A 25,599-nucleotide genomic window follows, 5' to 3' on the forward strand; every position below is an offset into this window, starting at 1 on the left:
TAATGGTGCAGTGTATGGACACAGGCATAGGTGGAGTGGAGGATAGATGAAGAAATAGAGATTAGCAAGGGAGTGGGGAAGTTTGAGAGAACATAATTGTATACAAAGATGCAAGGAAACAGTAAACAGAAAAGGTAGCAGGGAGGGCATAGTGAGATGCAGGAGGGGAGACTTCCCATGTATTGAGGATAGGAAGAGTACAAATAATCAGAGCATTTAGAAAGCCAAGTTCTCACAGTTGCAGAGTTGTTGTGCAGAGTCCAGATCTTCTTGTATTGTTCACCTCCAATTTCAATTCCAGTATTAACTCCACTGACACTTTCTATGCAACACTTAAAGATGGAACACAGCCAATGGCACAGCCAAGATAGACTGACTTAAGTGCTCTAGTACATTCACTTCTTGACTAATAATTAAGGGAGGGGTCTGCCTATTCTATTCAGACAACCCTACCAGGAGGCTTGTTAATTAGATCAGAATTGTAGATGAGGGTAGATTGATAGGATTCAGACAAACATACCAGGAAGTGATTTTTCCCATTGTGGTCACTCTCAGAGATAAATATTTGCTCATTAATAAGTACTTAAGTAATAAGTATTAATAAGTGGCTTCCTTGAATGCCGACTCATTCACATATTCACTAGGGGTATAGTAGAGATTGTCCAATGCAGTTTAAAGTAAAGGCTCATACACGACCAAAATATGATTTGAACCATTGTAGAACTTTATTTCTGTACTTCAAGCACAGACATACAAGCACTGTCTCAGCAAGTTCACTCTCTCAGCAAGTCACTAACCAACACTGTATACAGACTGACCACTCAATATTCATTAACCACTCCTCATAATGACTAACAAGACTAAAGTTACTTGACTTTCTGGTATTTTCTATTCTATAATGCTTTCCTTTATCAAGGCTTTCATGTGTTAATTTGTGTTCTTTTGTATCTTTCCTTTCTATTGATCAACCAAGGCTTTCATGTGTTAATTTGTGTTCTTGGCACCCACCCAAAATGTTATCCCATTGTTTTAACATTATCAGTCAGGAGGGGCCATAAAAATTAGCATGTAGTTGCAGCCTTTTGGTCAGCTGTGGTGTCATAAGTGAGTTAAAATGCACATAGTGTGTGTGTGTGTGTGTGTGCGTGCGTGCGTGCGTGTGTGTGTGTGTGTGCCACACAAAAAAATCTACTCGCCACCTAGTACCAAACTTGTGCTGCTTGGGCCAATATTTACTCGCCCGGGTGTTAAATCCACTCGCCCGGGGCGAGCAAATGTATAGGTTTGTCGAACACGTATACTATATATATATATATATATATATATATATATATATATATATATATCACAACCTAATACAAATTACACTGCATGCTGAATCAATGCACTCCTATCCACAGTCACAACCGGCTCTAAGTGACGTCACTTGTTCATCATATATAACCAATTGAAGGGGAACAAGTAGACGAAGCCGCTTCCGGCGAAATGCAGCGTTGGGTGTCTTTTTCGACCGTCTCCCGCTACCTTCACCTGTACCCCGGCATCCTCGATATTCAGCCTTGCATTGGGCAACTTCGGTATCCAGACCTGAAGTGTGATCTGAAGCGACCCTATACCTACCTTGGGCAGCAGCAAACAGTAACGACTGCAACTTTAGCAGCCATCGGCAGTGCATTTCCACGCCACATGCACGCTACATGTATCTGCACTTCCAGCTCAGCAACGGGTAATGTTAATATCTAGCCTTGCTCCGCGATTTGAAGCGCCTTTATAGTAGCCTCCGGCTGCAGTTATTGGCAGTGTATTAGACTTTAATGAAGTCCACCATGGGCATTTTGACTGCTTAAGCAGTATACAACATGTGCACACACTGTGGAGTCTATGGTGAGCAATTAGGTAAGCTGTGTCTTGTACCCCATTAATCACACAAAGGCATTTATTATAAGGCTTTATTCATTTGTTATATGGACAATTCACCTGACCCTGCTCAACTACTGATTGCAACCCTGTCAAGCTAACTACATATAAGAAGTTACACCTATTCCTCACCATAGGATTGTTATATTTAAATACCCTATGATTAAATAACAGTGAAGGATAAGGATTTAGTAACAGAGTCTACAATTTGCACTTCTCCTATTTTGAGTTTTTATAGCAAACACGTTACACATTGTTCAATTGTTGATTTAAGAATTATTACTATATATGTGTATCATTATTTTAATTAAAGCACAATAAATGTTACGTTTTAACAGCCTGGGAGTGCACCGTTAATGTGCTTCTTGCTGGGGAAGGTCCTTATGACTTAGGGCCCTTTTCCCTTCTTTGAAAATACAATTTCATATCAGTACATAGGTAGCACCCAATATCTATCTTGATATTATAGGCTAAAATCAGATTACAAAATCATACAATTTAGTGAGCGTTATATCACATATGGTGTTTCAGATGGAAGAGCGAGTCTGCGGAGGGAGAGACACCTCACTACCGACTCCTCCCCACACCGGGCAGCAGCTGCGTTGGAGGGCACCTGCTCCACAGTGCCGCAGTGTAAGAGGAGAGAGAGCCACGCAGGGCCCTGATGGGGAGGGCAGGAGGGCCCTGGGACACCACCAGATCTGTCACTCAGTCACTGAGTGACACCTAATCCCAGCGTCATTGGTCTCCTTGACTTCAATTCATGTTGTATGATTAACTTGTGCAGACACCCCCCCCCATGATCTGTGCCCCATAAAATGACTCAGTGTGATCTAAGCTGTCAGACCGTCCCTCATGCATCTCACGTTGTCACTTCTTGCAGCTGATTGTCATTCTTGTTTAGAGAGTGTCTGAAAGTGAGTGAGAGAGAGTGTATGAGTGAGAGGGTCTGAGAGAGAGAGAGAGAGAGAGAGAGAGTGTGTGTGTGTGTGTGTGTGTGTGTGTGTGTGTGTGTGTGTGTGTGTGTGTGTGTGTGTGTGTGTGTGTGTGTGTGTGTGTGTGTGTGTGTGTGTGTGTGTGTGTGTGTGTGTGTGTGTGTGTTTTCCCCCCCTCCTGCTCCGATTTCTCTGTGTGTGTGTGTATACAGACACCAACCCACAGTCAGTCATAGTCACCCACCACCCAAGTGTCAGTCAGTCACCCACCCAAGTGTCAGTCACCCACCCAAGAGTCAGTCACCCACCCACCCCCACACCCACTCTCTCTGTCACCCACTCTCTCTGTCTCTCTCTTTCATTAAATGTTTGACCAAATATAGCAGGCTAATTTTTAAGTTGATAATTTTGTATGGCCCGCGAATGATGTTATAAATATACAAATGGCCCTTGGCAGAAAAAAGATTTAAACGGACATCATGCATGCCATCCAGACTGCTTTAGCCATATGTTATTGATACTGTTTGGCGGATATAGGGTAACTCATGTGGTGGACTACCCTCTTTTCTGCTCCCTACAGCGGATTATGGGCTCATATTTATATATAAATACATTACAGATATGGTACTGCTCTATTTACCTCATATGCCATTTGCCTTCCCCTCCAGAGTACTCTGGGGGTAGAATTGTAATATTGTTTCAGTTCAGGAATTACATCTTGTACTCTTTGTACGTTTCCGATTCAATGTTGCTGTAGTTCCATCAGGGTTTTGCACTGTATACTCTGCAGTCTGCATACATCCATTTCCCACTGAGGTTCAATATCTTAGTATGTTTATTAAAGTAGTGTGTTCCGTTATACTAAGGGTCGTTATAGGCATGCACCTTATTTTTCAAGACACATATAGGAGCCCCTAGTATTAAAACATTGTTTATTGTATACATTAGCATTTACAATGTGCATAGGAGACGGTCCACTAAATGTTTTTTAGTGTTTTTATCATAGTTAGTCTGTTTTGTCCTTTTAATTGTTTGTTCAATAAATATATATCATTTTGTACCCATCTCAGAGTGCCCCCTTTTGGAGTTTCTGTAAGTCCTGTTCTGTGGGACCTGCAATTTTCTCTTTTCTTGTGATAAATGTCTACTTCCACTCCAGGGAGCACCACCTGTAACACACAGGTTAATTCTGTGGGTAATGTAATAACTAAGATAGAGAAGAATCCCCTAGTGTTGCACTATAAACCCTATAGTAATTAAAATATAAGTGTTTAGGGATTGTAGACAAAAAACAAGCGAACAACAAAAATATGAAATTCGGAGAGTGAATGCGAGAGCATAGAAGTGCTTAAACTAAGCTGGGTAATATAAGTAAATAATATTATCCCCTTAAATAAAATAGTATAGACTTCCCCTGGTATTATGGCTGGATATAGTAATCACTTGCCAATTGTATATTCTGGTGCAATGGGCTGTTGCCCAAGATGAAGGATGCTGCAAATTCCTATATGCAGATCTATTAACTGATAGCTGTCGCCTTGGAATCGAGAGAAAAATATTGCTTAGCCATAAACTGAGTGATCCATAATTATCAAGAACCTGCGACAAAGTAATGCCTCCAAACTCTGAGTTACAAAACATCTGGTTCTGGAAACTGTACCTAATTACTGCACCTAATGCCTGTATAGTAATAGTATGGTCATTGGTGACTTGGGATCCTGTTCCTATTGTAAAACCTAGTAGTAACGCAGTGTAGTGGGCAGGTATAATTACCCCCCCCACCACTAAGCAGGACAAAGGTGGTTGCTTTGTTAGGTGACACTTACAGTTACACTTTAAGGGAATAGACCTCAAAGTGTTTACTCCAGTATGCAGCTCAGTGGCTGATGGTAACTTGAATAAACGTTTGACGTCAGCTAACGAGCTACGTCGGCTTATTCGGAGAGGCGAGGGCGTCCTGGCGGTCAGAGCGTTTCGGAGACTGTGGTCGTGGGCAGCAAGAAAGCTCTAACATTTGTATTGACTTATTTACTGATGCAATGTTAGCTCTCCGTTTTATTCAAACGTTTATTCAATTGAAACGGCACTCAGACCAGGACCAGTGAGGGATGGTTTATCCAATGGTCTGTATAACGTAGGCATAGGCAATGCTAGAATATAGCTACCTGTTGGTCTGGTGTTTAGCAACTCGTACTGCTAAGGAAATGAAGGTATTTAATCCTATGTATAGTCAATGTACCACAGTGTTCGTACACGGCTAGTACTAAGAAACAGTGCTACAGTATGCTCGGTATCCTAAGTAATTCTAGCTAGTTTCTGTGCATTCGATACACTATTTAGGTGCAAAAGGTTATTAGATTAACTAGGAATAACTACACGAGGAGTCACAACCTGGGACAAGTCCAGATAGTGATCTAACTGGACTTTGAGAAACTATCTGGACTGGTCCCACTGCTTATTTACCCAGTGATGGCTCTTTTTGTGTTACTGTACAGTAGTCACATCTAAGCTATGCTATATATTTCAGTATTGCCATTGTGGCTTTTTTGAGTGTGAATTTTGTGAGGGTTTTTTTTCTGGAGTATTTGAGGGTAAGGACAGAAGCTGCGCCATTTCATCTTATAGGAGCTAGCCTTACTTTATCTCTCTCCTTTGGGTGAGAGTACTTAAGAACAGCACTGTGATACATTCGTTTGCTACACTGGGACATTGTTCCTCTCTGTTACTCCATATCCCACCCTCTTTTACTATCCTTTTTTCCCCTCCCTGGACATGCTCACATATTACTGACTAGCCTGTTACTTATGAATGTGGACATTTAACAATCTATGTCAGGATACGTGCCCTGATACCATATATACTGTATATGGGTATTATATTCTGGGTGTTCTAACCCTAACCATTTGCGCAATTTGTATATATTTATATCAGTGGACATTACGGTGACTTAGTCCGGTCCGAGTTACAGTTTGTCACCATATATTACAAGAGGATTCATGCAATGCAAATTTTTAACCCTTTTCCTCACTTGTTTTTTACTTTAAGGGAACTAAATAAACTCTATATGATATTTTGGTAAACCCGTGTGCTCCTAAGGGATTCTGTTTTGCTTGTTCTCACATATCTCTATTTCCCTGGTGCACCGCCGACAATTATTATGCCCAAATGATATGCCGGCTTTGTTGGGGTACCTTTATTATGACACGGTGTGCATGCGGTATCTAATCTTGTTATTTTTTGTGTATTACCTTGAGAAAGCGCTCTGTGAAGCGTGAAACGTTGGTAGAGCTCTCCATTGCCCTGTTTTTCCATGACCAATAAATAATCTTTTTATGGGATACGCACCCTCGTATCTACTTTTTTGATACCTACAGTAGTGCTCTTCCAGTTTTTCTCCTTCTCTACTAGCCTACCCCTTGGATGGAAGCACACCTGGGGACCCCTCACCTTTGGATCGCATGGACTGTGCAGCACTCAGAGTGAGTCAATCGCTTGCTACATGTTTTCCTGTTCAGGACTTTATTTAGACAATTGGTACGTTATAAGGTGTTATTATGCTTAATCTTCCTGGTGTTATTGTTAACAAGAGCGTCACTTATTAGTGAGCTTACCATCCGGGACTGCAACCCAGTACCTGTCTTCTATCAAGTTTATGTTTAGGGGTCCCCCTACAAGTATCTGGTCATTCATTCATTCATTTATCCTACTGTTGGGGTCTTTAGCATTAAGCAGTCACATGGTCTATTTCTTTGTGTGTGTGTGTGTGTGTACACACACACACACACACACACACACTCTATAATTGATCATTTTTTTATTCTGATGAGTCCCTTCTGTATTGTTCCGTTGAGTGCTTTTCCCACAATAGCAATTCGAAACAGTGACTGAAAAAAAAAAAAAAAGGGCGGACCGAAAGAGCCACAGTGTAGTATATTCTTTGAAGTACTGGTATATGAAACAGAGTAACCATGTATGTCCATGAAGCAATATTAGAGACAAGCTCTGTATCCGTGCTCAGAAAAATGCATTTTGGCCATTACAGTGGCGGCCCGCTTTAGTCTAATGCGGCCGCCACCGCGGGTAATTTAAAACCGCGTGCAGACGCGGCTGTTTTGTTTTTTTTCCCCGCGCTTCACTGGTGAGCCGGTCACGCGCCGGTCACGCATGCCAGGGGTTTCCCGAAGCCGCCGGCATCCCGAAGATGGAGGTGATGGAGGTTGAAGGCGGGGTACGGCCCAGTGACGCGTTGGGTACGTACTGTCCCTGCGACTGGGATAGGGAGAAGCAGAGGCGGAGCAGCCAGGGGGTCGCGCGGAGGAAGGGAAGATGTGGCTGGCGCGCGGCCAAGTTCGGCGCCAGCCGAAAAAGCCCCAGTATGCACCGGGTAAACGTGAGAATTAAGCTGGCCGCAGCAGTATGTACCATGTAATATATCCAGATGTAACATCAAATCCACATGAATAACAGTTAGTTAATCCAATAAGGGCTCGCTTGTGAAGCTAGTCAAATAATGCTCCAATTAGGGGGAGGAGTGAATGAGAAACTCTTTGACAACGGGCAGAGAGCCCAAAACGCGTCAGAGTACCTCTCACAGCGCCATGTGAACATTGTTCTGCAAGATCCTGTATAAAGAAATAATTTTTATTTTAATGTGATCCAGCCACCGTCATGTTCTTTTGCCCTATATTCCACAAGCAGTGCACTGTCTGCACGTTCCTCCTATGGACACAGTCTTCAAACCATGTATGTCAGCTATTCAGTTCATTTTCTACACTAAGTTTAATTATGGGGGTATAACAGGGACTTATCCATGTTTAAATTAAAAGCCACTAGTGGTCTGAGACACAGCAGAGAGCTGGTTAATTGCAGCTAGTCAATTAACCTGCTCCATCTGGGTAATCAGACAAGGGTAAAAACCCCATGCTGGGAACAGACCCAGTGTCTCCTTAGCACACAACTGTGCTGACAGAGGAGTACAAAGACTTCTTATCACAGTCAGAACTGGGCTGACAAAGGACAGAGGTCTTGAGCACAAAGGCTGTGCTGATAACAAGACACGCGGAGACCAGACCTATATTCTTGGACAAAAAGGACCCAGGAACCTGCCAGAGGCTGTGCCCACAAGGGAGCAACAACTCCTACATCTGAAGCTTGCCCGGAGAAACCGGAGACGCCAGACCGGCATTCTAAGATAAGAGTTTCATATACATTTTTCCCTGATAGCATGTTATGTGTTTTGGACTGGGAACTGGCCTATCCAACCAGTCAGATAGTTAGGGCATATACTGTTTATTTAGTCTCCAAAGTGGAGTAGACTTTATTTTTGTATGCTTTGCCTTGTTAAAGGGACAGGCTGAATAAAGCCATGTTTTATTTTAATTTCCCAAAAACTATCTCCTGGTGTGTCCCTCTGCACATGCTTCTTACAGGGGGTATTAGCATCACCAGTAATTTAATTGTACCAATAAGTGTATAAATGAACTGAGTAGCCGCCCATATGCATATCCCTGACAAAGTGGTGAGAAGTCCAGAACCGGCTTGAAATAAAGTGGGGCTTGGTGCCGGGGGAGAGAGCACGGCCTCTTACATGCGCCAGCATCTAATCTCAGTGGCGTCACATGACGTAGCGATGTCACGTTGTCATGGCAATGTGATGGTACGACGTGGCAGGCCTGTCAGGACGAGCTCACCACAAACGAGGCGGGACCGCGGTGCTGAAGTGGGATAGGATAAAACGCCACCCACAGCCACGAGGGCGCGTCTTGAATGTAGAGTGGTCTGGGAGTCCGAGTCGGGGCAGGAGAGGTTCGGATGGTCGAGGGTACTGTTCGCCAAGTCCGGGGTTAGAGAGAGGGACGTAATCGTTTTACCGTTTGCCGGGTTTGGGGTGCCAGAGGTGCGGAGAGTCGTATTGCCGTATGCCGAGTTCGAGATGCCAGAGGTGCGGATAGTCGTAGAGGAAGCCGATTCGGTACACGAGGAAGACTGCAAAACAAGACAGGACTACGGAGGCAGAGAGTGATGAGAACAACTGGTTCTATGCTCAGCCGACGAGTTAATGAAGCTGCAGGGTATATATAGGCAAGAGGGTCCAATGGCAGAGTAGCAAGGTGGGGTTGTGTGAATGGGCCAGGCTGAGACAGGGATAGGTCTAGATGAGTTCCTGGAGGAGGGGCTATAGATCCTAGAAGAACTGGTATATTGGATTGCAGCATTAGAAATATGTACTGTGCCTTTAAGAGGCTGGTGCGCCTCCATGTGGCCGCGCCTCCGTGTGACCGTGCCTGTGGATGCGTGAGTGGGCACACGCCCAGAGCCGAAGGCAGAAGAAGAGGACTGACGTGCGCGCGCACAGGGGAAACGGAGCTTGGCGTCCTGGAGGAGAGATCCGTGTGAGACGCGGGAAGCCCTGGCAGGACTGCAGGTAAGTGGGGAGCACGCCGAGAGTGGTGTGTCTCCCCGTTCGTTACAGTACCCCCCCTTCAGGGGCGACCTCCGGGCGTCCATGACATGGCTTGGAGGGATTCCTACGATGGAAAGCCTGGACGAGTCGATGTGCGTGAAGATCCCGGTGGGGAATCCATGAACGTTCCTCTGGTCCGAACCCCCTCCAGTGGACCAGGTATTGCACTCCTCCTCTGGAAATCCTAGAATCCAGGATAGACTGGACCTCGTACTCCTGTTGGCCTTGGATCAGAAGAGGAAGTGGAGGAGAAGTGGTCTTAGAAAAGCGAGGACTCTGAAATGCTGGTTTAAGCAAAGATACATGGAAGACTGAAGGAATCTTCATCGAGGGTGGAAGGCGCAGGCGATAAGCCACAGGATTAATCCTCCTGACCACGGGAAAGGGACCGAAGAACTTGGGTGCTAGCTTCATGGTAGGAACCTTTAGTCATATATTCCTGGAAGAAAGCCAGACCCTGTCTCCTGGAGTGAACTCCGGGACCTGGCGTTGAAGGCGGTCTGCCTGGAATTTCTGTCTCCTTGTGGCCACCTTTAAGTTCTCCTGAATCCTCCTCCATAAGTCTTTCAGCCAGGAGATGCGCTTGTCAACCGCTGGTACTCCTGAGGATAGAGGGGAGAAGGGTAAACGGGAAGGATGAAAGCCACAATTTATAAAGAAGGGAGATTCTTGAGTGGAGTCATTGCGAAGGGAGTTAAGAGCAAACTCGGCCCAAGGAAGCAGATCCACCCAGTCATCCTGTGTATCGGTTATAAAACATCGAAGGTATTGTTCCAGGTTTTGGTTGGCCCTCTCCGTCTGCCCATTGGTCTGTGGGTGGTATCCCGAGGAGAATTGTAGTGAAATACCCAATTTTCGGGAAAAAGCTTGCCAAAATCTAGACACAAATTGGGACCCTCGATCAGAGACGATGGTTGAAGCACTCCGTGATGACGAAAAATCTCCTGGATGAAAACATCCACAAGCCTGGAGGAACTCGGAAGACCCCTCAAGGGAACAAGGTGCGTCTGTTTGGAAAAACGATCAATTACCACAAGAATCGTATTCATCCCTTTGGAGTTTGGGAGCTCTATGATGAAGTCCATAGAAATATGGTTCCAGGGATGGTCTGGAATGAGTAAAGGAAGGAGAAGACCTGCTGGTCTGACCCGGGGTACTTCGTTGCGAGCGCATGTGCCACACGCTTTAACAAACTCCTCCACATCCTTAGCCCTCTCTGGCCACCAGAAGGTACGTTGAACAAGGTCGTTGGTTTTCCGTATCCCTGGATGTCTTGCCGATTTAGAGGAATGGCACCACTCGAGAACCCTCTTGCGGTGTTGGGGTGCCGTGTAGAGTCTTCCCTCCGGAACCTTGAACCCCATCGGAGCCTGTGATTGCTCAGATTGAATCTTGTCCATGATATCAAATGAGTTGGCGGACAGAATACATCTAGAGGGAAATATCGTCTCTAGCTGTTCTTCAGACTTGTCCTCTGCAAGGAACTGTCGAGACAGGGCGTCCGCCTTCAGATTTTTGGAGCCAGGAATGAAGGAGATGAGAAAATTGAACCGTGAAAAGAATAGTGCCCAGCGGGCTTGTCGAGAGCTCAAACGACATGCCCCTTCTAAGTAGAGAAGGTTCTTATGGTCTGTGAGTATGGTTATGGGTGTCTCCGTGCCCTCTAAGAAGTGTCTCCACTCTTCTAATGCCAATTTGATAGCCAAAAGCTCCCGGTTCCCGACATCGTAATTCCGTTCTGCGGACGGGAATTTCTACGAAAAGAAGGCACATGGGTGTAGTCTGGCTAAGGGAGAAGTCCTTTGGGACAGGACAGCCCCAGCCCCGATGTCAGAGGCATCTACCTCCAGGGTAAATGGAAGTTTAGGATCTGGGTGGGTGAGGATAGGGGCAGACACAAAAGCCTTTTTTAGAAGATTGAATGCCCGTATGGCAGTTTCAGACCATGATGAAGGATCTGCACCCTTCTTGGTGAGAGCAGTTATGGGAGATACCGTAGAAGAAAAATTGCGAATAAAGCGCTGGTAATAGTTTGCAAAACCTAGAAAGCGTTGCACGGCTTTGCGGGTGGTCGGACGGGGCCAGTCCAAAATAGCCTTAAGTTTCTCTGGATCCATATTGAAGCCGGAGTCAGAGATAACGTATCCCAGAAATGCCACGGACGTGAGATGAAACTGGCATTTCCCCAATTTCGCAAAGAGATGGTTCTCCCGGAGGCGTAACAGCACCTGTTGAACGTGTTTGATGTGTTCTTGAGTGGATTTAGAAAAAATTAGGATGTCATCTAGGTAGACGATAAGAAATTTGTTAAGAATGTCCAGAAAAATCTCATTGACGAAATCCTGAAAGACTGCGGGTGCGTTGCACAGACCGAACGGCCTGACCAGGTATTCATAGTGGCCGTCATGGGTGTTAAAAGCAGTCTTCCACTTGTCCCCCTCACGTATCCTTACTAAAATGTAGGCACCTCTTAAATCCAGTTTAGAAAAGATAGTATCTCCCTGAAGACGGTCGAAGAGTTCCGGTATCAAGGGCAGCGGGTAGCGGTTCTTGCGCGTGATGTTATTCAAACCCCGGTAATCGATGCATGGACGAAGAGAACCGTCCTTCTTCTTTACGAAAAAGAAGCCTGCTCCGACTGGGGAGGAAGACTTTCGGATGAAACCCCTCTCTAAATTCTCTGCAATATAAGTGTTCATGGCTTTAGTATCTGGGAGAGAGAGAGGATAGGATCGTCCTCTGGGAAGAGGTGCCCCAGGTAGTAGGTCAATCGGGCAGTCGAAAGGACGGTGCGGAGGTAGAACCTCGGAACGTGCTTTGTCGAACACATCGCGGAATTCCAAATACACAGAAGGTATGGAATCAACCTTCTCTGGCAGGGTAGACAACCCACCAATCTTCTGGAAAATCCTGGTACATGTCTTGGCACATGGAGCAACCCACTGGATGGATTCCCGATCCGTCCAGTCGATGCAAGGATTATGGACTTGGAGCCAAGGAAGACCCAAAATCAGCTCAACAGAGGGAGTGTGGATAACATCGAGGGTAATGATCTCCGCATGAACGTCGACGACCTGTAGTAGAAGAGGCACCGTCTGTAGCGTGATGAATGCCAGTTGTAGGGGACGACCGTCAATGGCCTCCAAACCTACTGGCGTCCCTCTACTGATAAGTCGAATATTGTTCCGTCTAGCAAAGCTTTGATCGATGAAATTGCCTGCGGAACCGTCTATAAATGCCCGTGCTTGAATCTGAAACCCTTCTCCAGACAGTGTTACTGGCAACTGTATCCGGGTGGGAAGGACGTATTGGAGACACGAACGATGGAGCAAGAGGCCTTGAAACCCATTGACGGTAACGAGAACGTTCAGTCCTCCACTCCTGCAGACGCTGATCCACCCGAACGCACAGATCGATCAAATCCTCTAGGTCAGTGGGACGTTCCCGCGCCGCGAGCTCATCCTTTAGGGATTCGGACAGGCCTTGCCAAATCGCTGAAGATAGTGCTTCATTGTTCCATCCTGTCTCAGCAGCAAGTGTGCGGAACTCCACATCGTACCGGGCGACGGAACGATCTGCCTGGGTTATGTGATGAAGAGAGGATGCTGCCGTTAATTGCCGTGCAGGGGTGTCGAAGACTCTTCGGAACTCATGGACGAAGAGGTCGATGTCCTGTGTGATGGGTCCTTGTTGTTCCCAGATGGGAGAAGCCCATGCCAGCGCCTCGTCGGTGAGAAGAGCCACGATATAGCCGACCCTAGAGACGGAAGAGACAAAACGAGAGGGCGAGAGTCGGAATTGGATGAGGTATTGATTAAGGAAGCCCCTACATCCTTGGGGATCCCCAGCATAGTGTTTGGGAGCAGGAACACGGGGTTCCAAAGCAAACGGAGATGCTGGAAAGGCTGTTGCGGAGGCTGTGGAAGCCGTGGGTGAAGGTACCCGACTGGAAGCTCGGGCTTGGATGGTAAGGGCATGAAGGCTCTGCTGAAACATCTCCATCCGCCTATCATTTTGTTCCAGATAAGTCTCTCGCCTGGTGAAGAGATTTGTGTGGGTATTTAAAGTACGCTCCACCTCAGCGGGGTCCATGTTTGTTGGGCTGAGCATAATGTCAGGACGAGCTCACCACAAACGAGGCGGGACCGCGGTGCTGAATGGGATAGGATAAAACGCCACCCACAGCCACGAGGGCGCGTCTTGAATGTAGAGTGGTCTGGGAGTCCGAGTCGGGGCAGGAGAGGTTCGGATGGTCGAGGGTACTGTTCGCCAAGTCCGGGGTTAGAGAGAGGGACGTAATCGTTTTACCGTTTGCCGGGTTCGGGGTGCCAGAGGTGCGGAGAGTCGTATTGCCGTATGCCGAGTTAGGGATGCCAGAGGTGCGGATAGTCGTAGAGGAAGCCGATTCGGTACACGAGGAAGACTGCAAAACAAGACAGAACAAGACAGGACTACGGAGGCAGAGAGTGATGAGAACAACTGGTTCTATGCTCAGCCGACGAGTTAATGAAGCTGCAGGGTATATATAGGCAAGAGGGTCCAATGGCAGAGTAGCAAGGTGGGGGTGTGTGAATGGGCCAGGCTGAGACAGGGATAGGTCTAGATGAGTTCCTGGAGGAGAGGCTATAGATCCTAGAAGAACTGGTATATTGGATTGCAGCATTAGAAATATGTACTGTGCCTTTAAGAGGCTGGTGCGCCTCCGTGTGGCCGCGCCTCCTTGTGGCCGTGCCTGTGGATGCGTGAGCGGGCACACGCCCAGAGCCGAAGGCAGAAGAAGAGGACTGACGTGCGCGCGCACAGGGGAAACGGAGCTCGGCGTCCTGGAGGAGAGATCCGTGTGAGACGCGGGAAGCCCTGGCAGGACTGCAGGTAAGTGGGAAGCACGCCAAGAGCGGCGTGACTCCCCATTCGTTACAGTACCCCCCCTTCAGGGGCGACCTCCGGGCGTCCATGACATGGCTTGGAGGAATTCCTACGATGGAAAGCCTGGACGAGTCGAGGTGCGTGAAGATCCCGGTGGGGAATCCATGAACGTTCCTCTGGTCCGAACCCCCTCCAGCGTGACTCCCCGTTCGTTACAAGGCCTGAGGCCTGTTGGACGGTAAGAGGCACTTACAAAGGCCCTGAGCTCTTCCCAGGCAAATCAGTTTAACTGCTATGGGGAAGAGCGTGGGGCCTCTATGCGCAGGACTTGGTGCAATTACACCGTCATCAAGAGAGCCCTGGCTGAGACACTGCACGAAATGCGTTGGATAGAGGTACAGAAGCCACAGAGTAAACGAGCACCAAACAGAGAAAGTGAAGCAGAAATGAACCAGCGGGCAAGAGTGCGTGAGAAGAGTCTGGAGCACCAATCCCCGCCGCCACAGACAGAGGCTCACACACTCCTCATGGCTCAGAAAGACGGAATGGGACAAAAAAATATATAAAAAAGTACCAGAAATCTTGATTTCATCATCCAATGTGCTGGAAACACTCAATTCCAGATATACGTTACAAAAAAGAAGACAACTGTACTGGAAGTGTTCCGCTTGCAGAAATTGAAAGAGATGCAGACTTTTGGCAGTCTGATTGTAGATGCTTCCAGCTGGGATTCTTTCCAATCAGCACTTTGAAAGCCGCAACTGTGCTGAGAGTCTAATCTCAACACCCCACAGGGCCTGATTAAGTCACCCGACAGTGTGACGACACATGTCTGACTTGCGGCACATACGTCGCAATACTGATTGTGAAAGATGGGGACTTGTCTCACTTTCAGTCAAATCCGGATCGGAGTTTTTCAATTGCAAGTCTGTTGCAGCGTGGAACATATGTAATGCTTTGTTACATAAACGGACTACATCTTACTCGTGGACCCTGCAGACGCACATATTGGGTAACTAATAGACCACATTGAGTTAGCGTTAGCATTGCTGGAGGACCTGGGGTTTGAAGGACTGGCAAATCGGAGCCGTTTTCAGAGGCAGACCGCACTTCCGCCCTCACCTGTGACGCAATTCCGGAAGTGACGATTGCGGAGCTCTGATCGTGAGACGCGAGTGAAGTGCCAGTGAAGCTACACACCGACGGGTTCCTACCTCATCCAGTTGTCCTCTCCAATGCCTGTTATTTACTTTGCAAATATGAGTTGAATTGCTCTTTCATTCTGTACACAATATATTTTGGTCAAATAGTATGCACTATTGTGGCTTTTTTCTTTTCCATGCTTTACCATTAACCCATTGAGGGATATCCTGAGAATCACTACATACATCTACCTAAAGGGCTCCAGTCAGAGAGAGAAGAATCTCTGACATGCTTATATGAACTACACGTTTTGTGAGTGCAACTACCTAAGGCTACATGATTGATTGTTTATAGACAATAGTCTCTTTGGAGACTTCAATTGCCACATTGATGACCCCTCTCTCCCTTGGACTTCCCGCTTTCTTTCTCTAACCTCCTCTTTTGGCCTTCAACAGTGGACTGCAGCCAGCACCTACAAGGATGGCCACTACTTAGACCTGGTTTTCACCAAAAACTTCTCTCTAATTTCTCCATTTCCCCTTTTCCTCTCTGACCATCACCTCATCTCATTCTCTCTATCTCGCTTCTCCCCTTCTCCACCTCCATCTACCCCCCGGTTCTGCAGAAACCTGCGCTCTATTCACTTACCTGACTTTGAGTCCACTTTATGCTCCTCCCTCTCCTCTCTCAGCTCTGCTACAGACTCTGACAACCTGGTCAGGAACTACAACTCTGCCTTGTCCTCCTCTCTTGATCTACATGCCCCGCTTTCTCTCTGCCGCACTCGCCCTTCTAACGCTAGACCCTGGCTAAATTCCCACACGCGCATGCTGCATTCCTCCACTCGTTCCTCCGAACGCCTCTGGAGGAAATCTACCTTCACTACAAATTTATGCTATCCTGTTTCAACTCTGCCCTCTCGCAAGCTAAACAAGCCTACTTTTCTTCACTAATCAACATGCACAAGTCTAACCCACGCCGACTGTTCTCTGTCTTTGATACTCTACTCAAACCACCCTCAGCTGCCTCTCCTTCCTCCATCTCCGCTCAGGACTTTGCTGACTATTTTAAGGAAAAGGTGGAATCCATACAGCAGAACATCCTCTCTGTTTCTTCCTCCCATCCTACACTTCTTCCTAACTCTCCTCCTGCCTTCCTTGACTCTTTTTCCACTTTCTCAGAGGAGGAGGTGTCGCGGTTGATCGCCTCTTCTCCCTCTACCACTTGCCCTCTTGACCCCATTCCCTCCCATCTCCTAAAACCTCTTGCTCCTACTATAGTCCCTACGCTCACACACATTTTTAACTTCTCCCTTTGCTCTGGAACCTTTACATCCTCCTTCAAACATGCAACAGTCATACCATTACTCAAAAACACCAAGCTTGACCCTACCTGTCTTTCTAACTATCGACCTGTCTCCCTCCTGCCTTTTGCCTCTAAACTCCTTGAACGACTTGTATTCTCTCGCTTGCTCCATTTTCTCAACTATGTACACATAACCTGTAGATTCACCGCTCTCCTGGACAGATATAATAATGCTCAAACAATTCTATATTCCCTGCCGGTGCAGACGAGGATAATGTAGACAAGCGACAAACAAATAAAAGTGGGTATAGAGACCCACTCAAAAGATCCTTATTGAGTGCACACTAGGCCAGGGATAGTGTATACGGTATAATACCTAGGTTCAATCAACCTTTACAGGGAAGCAATTGCTCACTGCATTGAGTGAGGACAATTGCCACTAAAATGCCGTAGCCAAAATAACAAAATTTTATTAATTATCAGCAAAACTCACAACATAAACGGCGCATGCTCTAAACTAACTAAAACCAATTAAAATCTGGATCCGGGAAACAGTCTCAATAGTAGCGGTCAGAATATTTTAACATCTATTGACTATATAGGTATATATACTGTGCCACCGTTCATTAGTTATAGTTGAAATGACTATGCAACCCTAATGTATAGGTGTGCATAGAATAAATGCACAAAGTGGCAGCACAGGTAAAAACCAATACATGAATGCCCCTGTGGCTTGTTATATCCAATAGTACTCCCAGTTATTATGACACAATTATGGTTTATACCTAGACTGACCGCTTAGGCAGCGGGGCGGCTTTAATCATTAGGCTTAAGGTATCACCCTATGTAATCAGTAATGATGGATAATACCCACTCAGCTGACGTCTTGAAGGAGGCAGGAATCCGGTGAGACCAGTCCGTGCATCGGGCTGCAGCGGGGTTAAAATATACAGGCTGATTTGTATCTAGTGTGTATGTGATCGGGTTATACTGAATTGCGTGGGAGTTTACATCTACATATTATAATATTGCATGGTTCTTTATGCGCAACCGCCTCGCTACACTAACAGCTGGAGGGGGTAACATACACTGCTGCTATAGATCCTGCACACACCACGTTAATCACTGAGGTGTGCAGCTGTATTGTTTATTAGCGCTACCAATATTATACAATTGCTCCACACACACCTACACACGCATCATTAGAAGTGAGTATTATCCATCATTACTGATTACATAGGGTGATACCTTAAGCCTAATGATTAAAGCCGCCCCGCTGCCTAAGCGGTCAGTCTAGGTATAAACCATAATTGTGTCATAATAACTGTGAGTACTATTGGATATAACAAGCCACAGGGGTATTCATGTATTGGTTTTTACCTGTGCTGCCACTTTGTGCATTTATTCTATGCACACCTATACATTAGGGTTGCATAGTCATTTCAACTATAACTAATGAATGGTGGCACAGTATATATACCTATATAGTCAATAGATGTTAAAATATTCTGACCGCTACTATTGAGACTGTTTCCCGGATCCAGATTTTAATTGGTTTTAGTTAGTTTAGAGCATGCGCCGTTTATGTTGTGAGTTTTGCTGATAATTAATAAAATTTTGTTATTTTGGCTACGGCATTTTAGTGGCAATTGTCCTCACTCAATGCAGTGAGCAATTGCTTCCCTGTAAAGGTTGATTGAACCTAGGTATTATACCGTATACACTATCCCTGGCCTAGTGTGCACTCAATAAGGATCTTTTGAGTGGGTCTCTATACCCACTTTTATTTGTTTGTCCATTTTCTCAACACCTATTCTCTCCTAGACCCTCTACAATTGGGCTTCCGCACTGCTCACTCCACAGAAACAGCCCTCACTAAAATAACTGATAACCTCCATGCTGCCAAAGACAGAGGTCATTACACTCTGCTCATATTACTCGACCTCTCTGCAGCATTTGACACCGTGGACCACCCTCTTCTCCTTCACATTCTCCATTCTCTTGGTATTCGGAACAAAGCTCTATCCTGGATCTCATCCTACCTCTCCCATCGTACTTTCAGTGTCTCTTCTGCTAACACCTCCTTCTCCTCTATCAATCTCTCTGTGGGGGTACCCCAGGGCTCTGTCCTGGGACCTCTTCTGTTTTCTCTGTATACACTCTCTCTAGGTGACCTAATAACATCTTTTGGGTTTAATTATCACCTCTATGCTGACGACACACAAATATACTTTTCAACACCTGACCTTACACCTGCTGTGCAAACCAAAGTTTCTGAATGTCTCTCTGCTATATCATCCTGGATGGCCCTCCGTCGCCTTAAACTCAACATGGCTAAAACAGAGCTCCTCATACTTCCTCCCAAACCTGGCCCTACTACCTCCTTACACATCACTGTTGGAACTACCATCATTCATCCAGTAGCCCAAGCACGCTGCCTATGGGTAACACTCGACTCCTCTCTCACATTCGCCCCTCACATTCAAAACATTTCTAAAACCTGTCGCTTTTTCCTCCACAATATAACTAAGATACGCCCTTTCCTCTGTTGCTCGACTGCTAAAACGCTGACTCAGGCCCTCATTCTCTCCCGTCTTGATTACTGTAACCTCCTGCTGTCCGGCCTTCCTGCCTCTCACCTGTCTCCCCTACAATCTATCCTAAACGCTGCTGCCAGAATCACTCTACTGTTTCCTAGATCTGTCTCAGCATCTCCCCTCCTGAAATCCCTCTCCTGGCTTCCGATCAAATCCCGCATCTCACACTCCATTCTTCTCCTCACTTTTAAAGCTTTACACTCTTCTGCCCCTCCTTACATCTCTGCCCTAATATCTCGTTATGCACCATCCAGACTCTTGCGTTCTTCTCAAGGATGTCTTCTTTCTACCCCCTTTGTATCTAAAGCCCTCTCCCGCCTTAAACCTTTTTCACGGACTGCCCCACAGCTCTGGAATGCCCTTCCCCTCAGTACCCGACTTGCACTCTCTCTATCCACCTTTAAGACCCACCTTAAGACACACTTGCTTAAAGAAGCATATGAATAGCACTGTGGATATTCTGAACACATGATACATAAGCTTGGCCCCCTGCAGACGCACTTACCAGAACTCCCTCCTACTGTCTCTGTACGTTCTCCCTACCTACCAATTAGACTGTAAGCTCCTCGGGGCAGGGACTCCTTCCTTAATGTTACTTTTATGTCTAAAGCACTTATTCCCATGGTCTGTTATTTATATTATCTGTTATTTATTTGATTACCACATGTATTACTACTGTGAAGCGCTATGTACATTAATGGCGCTATATAAATAAAGACATACAATACAATAGACATTACACTATGCACTATATTTGCTTTTATCTCTTTATTCACATATATCACTGAGCTACTTTGCGCTCCTCCTCTCCAAGAAGAAAAATTACTATTCATCTGCCATCTATTTTCGCTGTCTGTTGGTAACTATGAGCCCTGAAATCTTCAACCATTGTATCATCTGCTATAGAAATGTCTGTTTTGATCGAGAGAGACGAAGGATCGTCTCACTTAGCACAGGTGCAGCTTTCAAAGTGCTGCTTGTACCCGCTCCTAGCTGGGATTCTTTCCAATCATACTGCCAAAGGTCAGCATCTCTTTGAATTCCTGATTTTCGTTGCTTTGTGTATTTTTATGGACGTTTATATTTGAGTGTTATTGCTAGCAATTTATTATTGTTATTAAATTGTCATACATTTATATGCCCTAAGTTGTCTGCTTTCTCCCTCTCCCTACCTCTTTACCGATTGGTTATCCTTCTTGAGAGCTGCTAGGACCATTGGTCGTAATCTCTATTGGCACATGATTATTGTGTACCTTACACATTGTCCCATGCTGTGTTTATCACATTACATTTGGACTTTTTACTTTCAGAGGAATTGTCCTCATTTCACGTTTCTTTCACACATACTGTTGAGGACTTTTTCTTTTGCCTTATCTGTTCAAAACATTTACTTCCAGCTATTTAGCACCATTTGCACGAGTTGCTTTTAATTTTGTATTGTCACATTATGTCACATAATTAGTCCTATTGATGGATGTCTCTTGTAACACTTATTTTGATATTTCTTTGGTGCAGATAATTTTTTCTTTTTTGATAGAAAACACACACACTCACACACACACACACACACACACACACACACTCACACACTCACACACACACACACTCACACACTCACACACTCACACACTCACACACTCACACACACACTCACACACACACTAGGGGCATTAATGGGCTAGTTTGCACCAGGGTTAACTCTGATAAAGAATTAGGCAATTGGAGTGCCTCTGTATCAGGGGCGTAGCTATAGCCCAGGGGCCCGCACTCTTGGGGGGCCACTCTCCCCCTCCCCCTGTTGGCAGAACATTCCGGGCGATGCAGTGGAAGGAAGCACAGAGGGAAATCTCTTCCTCTGCATGTGGGCGGGGCCTGGGTCAGGGGGCGGGGCCCTGAGATGCAGTAGGAAGGACAGAGGGGAAATCCCTTCCTCTGCAGAGCCTCTGTAGGTGGGCGGGGCCTAGGTCAGGGGGTGGGGCCTCATGTAGTGCAGCTGCCGCCTGAGAGACAGGCTGGGAAGGGAGGGGAAGGGTTAAATCACAGGCGTAAAAACAGACATGGAAAGGAAAGGATACAGGAAGGAAGAGACACAAAGAGAAAATGACGTATAAGAGGGAAGAGAAAGACATGAGCAAGAGCGCAGAGAGGGGGAGCGCGCAAAGCGAGAGAGAGCGCACGGAAAGAGAGCACAGAGAGAGAGCGCAAAGAGAGAGAGCGCAGAGAGAGAGACAGAGCACGCAAAGAGAGTGAGAGAGCGCGCAAAGAGAGAGAGAGAGAGAGAGAGAGAGAGAGCGCGCAAAGAGAGAGAGAGAGAGCGCGCAAAGAGAGAGAGAGAGAGCGCGCAAAGAGAGAGAGAGAGAGCGCAAAGAGAGAGAGAGAGAGCGCGCAAAGAGAGAGAGAGAGAGCGCGCAAAGAGAGAGAGAGAGAGAGCGCGCAAAGAGAGAGAGAGAGCGCGCGCAAAGAGAGAGAGAGAGAGCGCGCGCAAAGAGAGAGAGAGAGAGCGCGCGCAAAGAGAGAGAGAGAGAGCGCAAAGAGAGAGAGAGAGCGCGCACAGAGAGAGAGAGAGCGCGCACAGAGAGAGAGAGAGCGCGCACAGAGAGAGAGAGCACGCAAAGAGAGAGAGAGAGAGCGCAAAGAGAGAGAGAGAGAGAGCGCGCAAAGAGAGAGAGAGCGCGCAAAGAGAGAGAGAGAGAGCGCGCAAAGAGAGAGAGAGAGAGCGCGCAAAGAGAGAGAGAGAGAGCGCGCAAAGAGAGAGAGCGCGCAAAGAGAGAGAGCGCGCAAAGAGAGAGAGCGCGCAAAGAGAGAGAGCGCGCAAAGAGAGAGAGCGCGCAAAGAGAGAGAGCACGCAAAGAAAGAGAGAGCGAGCGCAGAGAGAGAGAGAGCGCAAAGAGAGATAACAAAGAGAGCGCGCAAAGCGTTTGAGAGAGAGCGCAAAGAGTTTGAGAGAGAGCGCAAAGAGAGAGAGAGCGCAAAGAGAGTGCCGAGAGAGAGAGAGCACAAAGAGAGAGAGAGCGAGCGCAAAGAAAGAGAGAGCGAGCACAAAGAAAGAGAGAGAGAGAGCGCGCAAAGAGAGAGCGCAAAGAGAGTGCCGAGAGAGAGAGAGAGAGCGCAGAGAGAGAGAGAGCGCAGAGAGAGAGCGCAAAGAGAGAGCGCGAGCGCAAAGAAAGAGAGCGAGCGCAAAGAAAGAAAGAGCGAGCGCAAAGAAAGAGAGAGCGTGCAAAGAGAGAGAGAGAGAGCGAGCACAAAGAGAGAGAGAGAGAGAGAGCGCAAAGAAAGAGAGAGAGAGAGCGCATAGAGAGAGAGCGCGCAAAGAGAGAGAGCGTGCAAAGAGAGAGAGCGCGCAAAGAGAGAGAGAGCGCAGAGAGAGAGAGAGCGAGCGCAGAGAGAGAGAGAGAGCGCAAAGAGAGATAACAAAGAGAGAGCGCAAAGAGAGAGAGTTTGAGAGAGAGCGCAAAGAGAGAGAGAGAGAGAGCGCAAAGAGAGTGCTGAGAGAGAGAGAGCACAAAGAGAGAGAGAGCGAGCGCAAAGAAAGAGAGAGCGAGCGCAAAGAAAGAGAGAGCGAGCGCAAAGAAAGAGAGAGAGAGAGCGCGCAAAGAGAGAGAGCGCAAAGAGAGTGCAGAGAGAGAGAGAGAGCGCAGAGAGAGAGAGAGCGCAAAGAGAGAGCGCAAAGAGAGAGAGCGCAAAGAGAGAGAGTGAGCGCAAAGAAAGAGCGAGCGCAAAGAAAGAAAGAGCGAGCGCAAAGAAAGAGAGAGCGTGCAAAGAGAGAGAGAGAGAGAGCGAGCGCAAAGAGAGAGAGAGAGAGCGCAAAGAGAGAGAGAGAGAGAGCGCATAGAGAGAGAGAGCGAGCGCAAAGAGAGAGAGAGAGCGCAAAGAGAGTGCGCAAAGAGAGAGAGCGCGCAAAGAGAGAGAGAGAGAGCGAGCACAAAGAGAGAGAGAGAGAGAGAGCGCAAAGAAAGAGAGAGAGAGAGCGCATAGAGAGAGAGCGCGCAAAGAGAGAGAGCGTGCAAAGAGAGAGAGCGCGCAAAGAGAGAGAGAGCGCAGAGAGAGAGAGAGCGAGCGCAGAGAGAGAGAGAGAGCGCAAAGAGAGATAACAAAGAGAGAGCGCAAAGAGAGAGAGTTTGAGAGAGAGCGCAAAGAGAGAGAGAGAGAGAGCGCAAAGAGAGTGCTGAGAGAGAGAGAGCACAAAGAGAGAGAGAGCGAGCGCAAAGAAAGAGAGAGCGAGCGCAAAGAAAGAGAGAGCGAGCGCAAAGAAAGAGAGAGAGAGAGCGCGCAAAGAGAGAGAGCGCAAAGAGAGTGCAGAGAGAGAGAGAGAGCGCAGAGAGAGAGAGAGCGCAAAGAGAGAGCGCAAAGAGAGAGAGCGCAAAGAGAGAGAGTGAGCGCAAAGAAAGAGCGAGCGCAAAGAAAGAAAGAGCGAGCGCAAAGAAAGAGAGAGCGTGCAAAGAGAGAGAGAGAGAGAGCGAGCGCAAAGAGAGAGAGAGAGAGCGCAAAGAGAGAGAGAGAGAGAGCGCATAGAGAGAGAGAGCGAGCGCAAAGAGAGAGAGAGAGCGCAAAGAGAGTGCGCAAAGAGAGAGAGCGCAGAGAGAGGGCGAACAGAGAGAGAGAGCGCGCACAAAGAGAGAGCGTGCGCCAAGAGAGAGCGTGCACAAGCAAAGAGAGAGAGCGCGGAGAGAGAGAGCGAGGCAGAAAGAGAGAGCAAAGAGAGAGAGGGAGCAAAGAGAGACAGCAAAGAGAGAGAGAGAGAGCAAAGAGAGAGAGAGAGAGAGAGCGAGAGAGAGAGAGAGCAAAGAGAGAGCAAGAGAGAGCAAAAAGAAAGATGGCAAAGAGAGAGAGAGAGAGCGCGCGCAAAGAGAGAGAGAGAGCGCGCAAAGAGAGAGAGAGAGAGAGCGCGCAAAGAGAGAGAGAGCGCGCAAAGAGAGAGAGAGAGAGAGCGCAAAGAGAGAGCGCGCAAAGAGAGAGAGAGAGAGAGCGCGCAAAGAGAGAGAGAGAGAGCGCAAAGAGAGAGAGAGAGAGCGCGCAAAGAGAGAGAGAAAAGAGCGTGCAAAGAGAGAGAGAGCGCGCAAAGAGAGAGAGCGCGCAAAGAGAGAGAGCGCGCAAAGAGAGAGAGCACGCAAAGAGAGGGAGCGCGCAAAGAAAGAGAGAGAGCGAGCGCAGAGAGAGAGAGAGAGAGAGAGAGAGCGCAAAGAGAGATAACAAAGAGAGCGCGCAAAGAGTTTGAGAGAGAGCGCAAAGAGTTTGAGAGAGAGCGCAAAGAGAGAGAGAGAGAGCGCAAAGAGAGTGCCGAGAGAGAGAGCACAAAGAGAGAGCGAGCGCAAAGAAAGAGAGAGCAAGCGCAAAGAAAGAGAGAGAGAGAGCGCGCAAAGAGAGAGAGCGCAAAGAGAGTGCCGAGAGAGAGAGCGCAGAGAGAGAGAGAGCGCAAAGAGAGAGAGAGCGCAAAGAGAGAGAGCGAGCGCAAAGAAAGAGAGCGAGCGCAAAGAAAGAGAGCGAGCGCAAAGAAAGAAAGCGAGCGCAAAGAAAGAGAGAGCGCGCAAAGAGAGAGAGAGAGTGCAGAGAGAGAGAGAGAGAGAGCGCAAAGAGAGAGAGAGAGAGAGCGAGCGCATAGAGAGAGAGAGAGCGAGCGCATAGAGAGAGAGAGCGCAAAGAGAGAGAGCGCGAGAGAGAGAGCGCAGAGAGAGAGAGAGCGAGCACAGAGAGAGAGAGAGCGAGCACAGAGAGAGAGAGAGAGCGCAAAGAGAGATAACAAAGAGAGAGCGCAAAGAGAGAGAGTTTGAGAGAGAGCGCAAAGAGAGAGAGAGAGCGCAAAGAGAGTGCCGAGAGAGAGAGAGCACAAAGAGAGAGAGAGCGAGCGCAAAGAAAGAGAGAGCGAGCGCAAAGAAAGAGAGAGCGAGCGCAAAGAAAGAGAGAGAGAGAGCGCGCAAAGAGAGAGAGCGCAAAGAGAGTGCCGAGAGAGAGAGAGAGCGCAGAGAGAGAGAGAGAGAGAGCGCAAAGAGAGAGCGCAAAGAGAGAGCGCAAAGAGAGAGAGTGAGCGCAAAGAAAGAGAGCGAGCGCAAAGAAAGAAAGAGCGAGCGCAAAGAAAGAGAGAGCGCGCAAAGAGAGAGAGAGAGAGCGAGCGCAAAGAGAGAGAGAGAGAGCGCAAAGAGAGAGAGAGAGAGCGAGCGCATAGAGAGAGAGAGAGCGCGCAAAGAGAGAGAGAGCGAGCGCAAAGAGAGAGAGAGAGCGCAAAGAGAGTGCGCAAAGAGAGAGAGAGAGAGCGAGCGCAAAGAGAGAGAGAGAGAGCGCAAAGAGAGAGAGAGAGAGAGCGCATAGAGAGAGAGAGAGCGCAAAGAGAGAGAGAGCGAGCGCAAAGAGAGAGAGAGAGCGCGCAAAGAGAGAGAGA

The sequence above is a fragment of the Ascaphus truei genome, chromosome 3 (genome assembly GCF_040206685.1).
Source record: "Ascaphus truei isolate aAscTru1 chromosome 3, aAscTru1.hap1, whole genome shotgun sequence".
Lineage (NCBI taxonomy): Eukaryota > Metazoa > Chordata > Amphibia > Anura > Ascaphidae > Ascaphus > Ascaphus truei.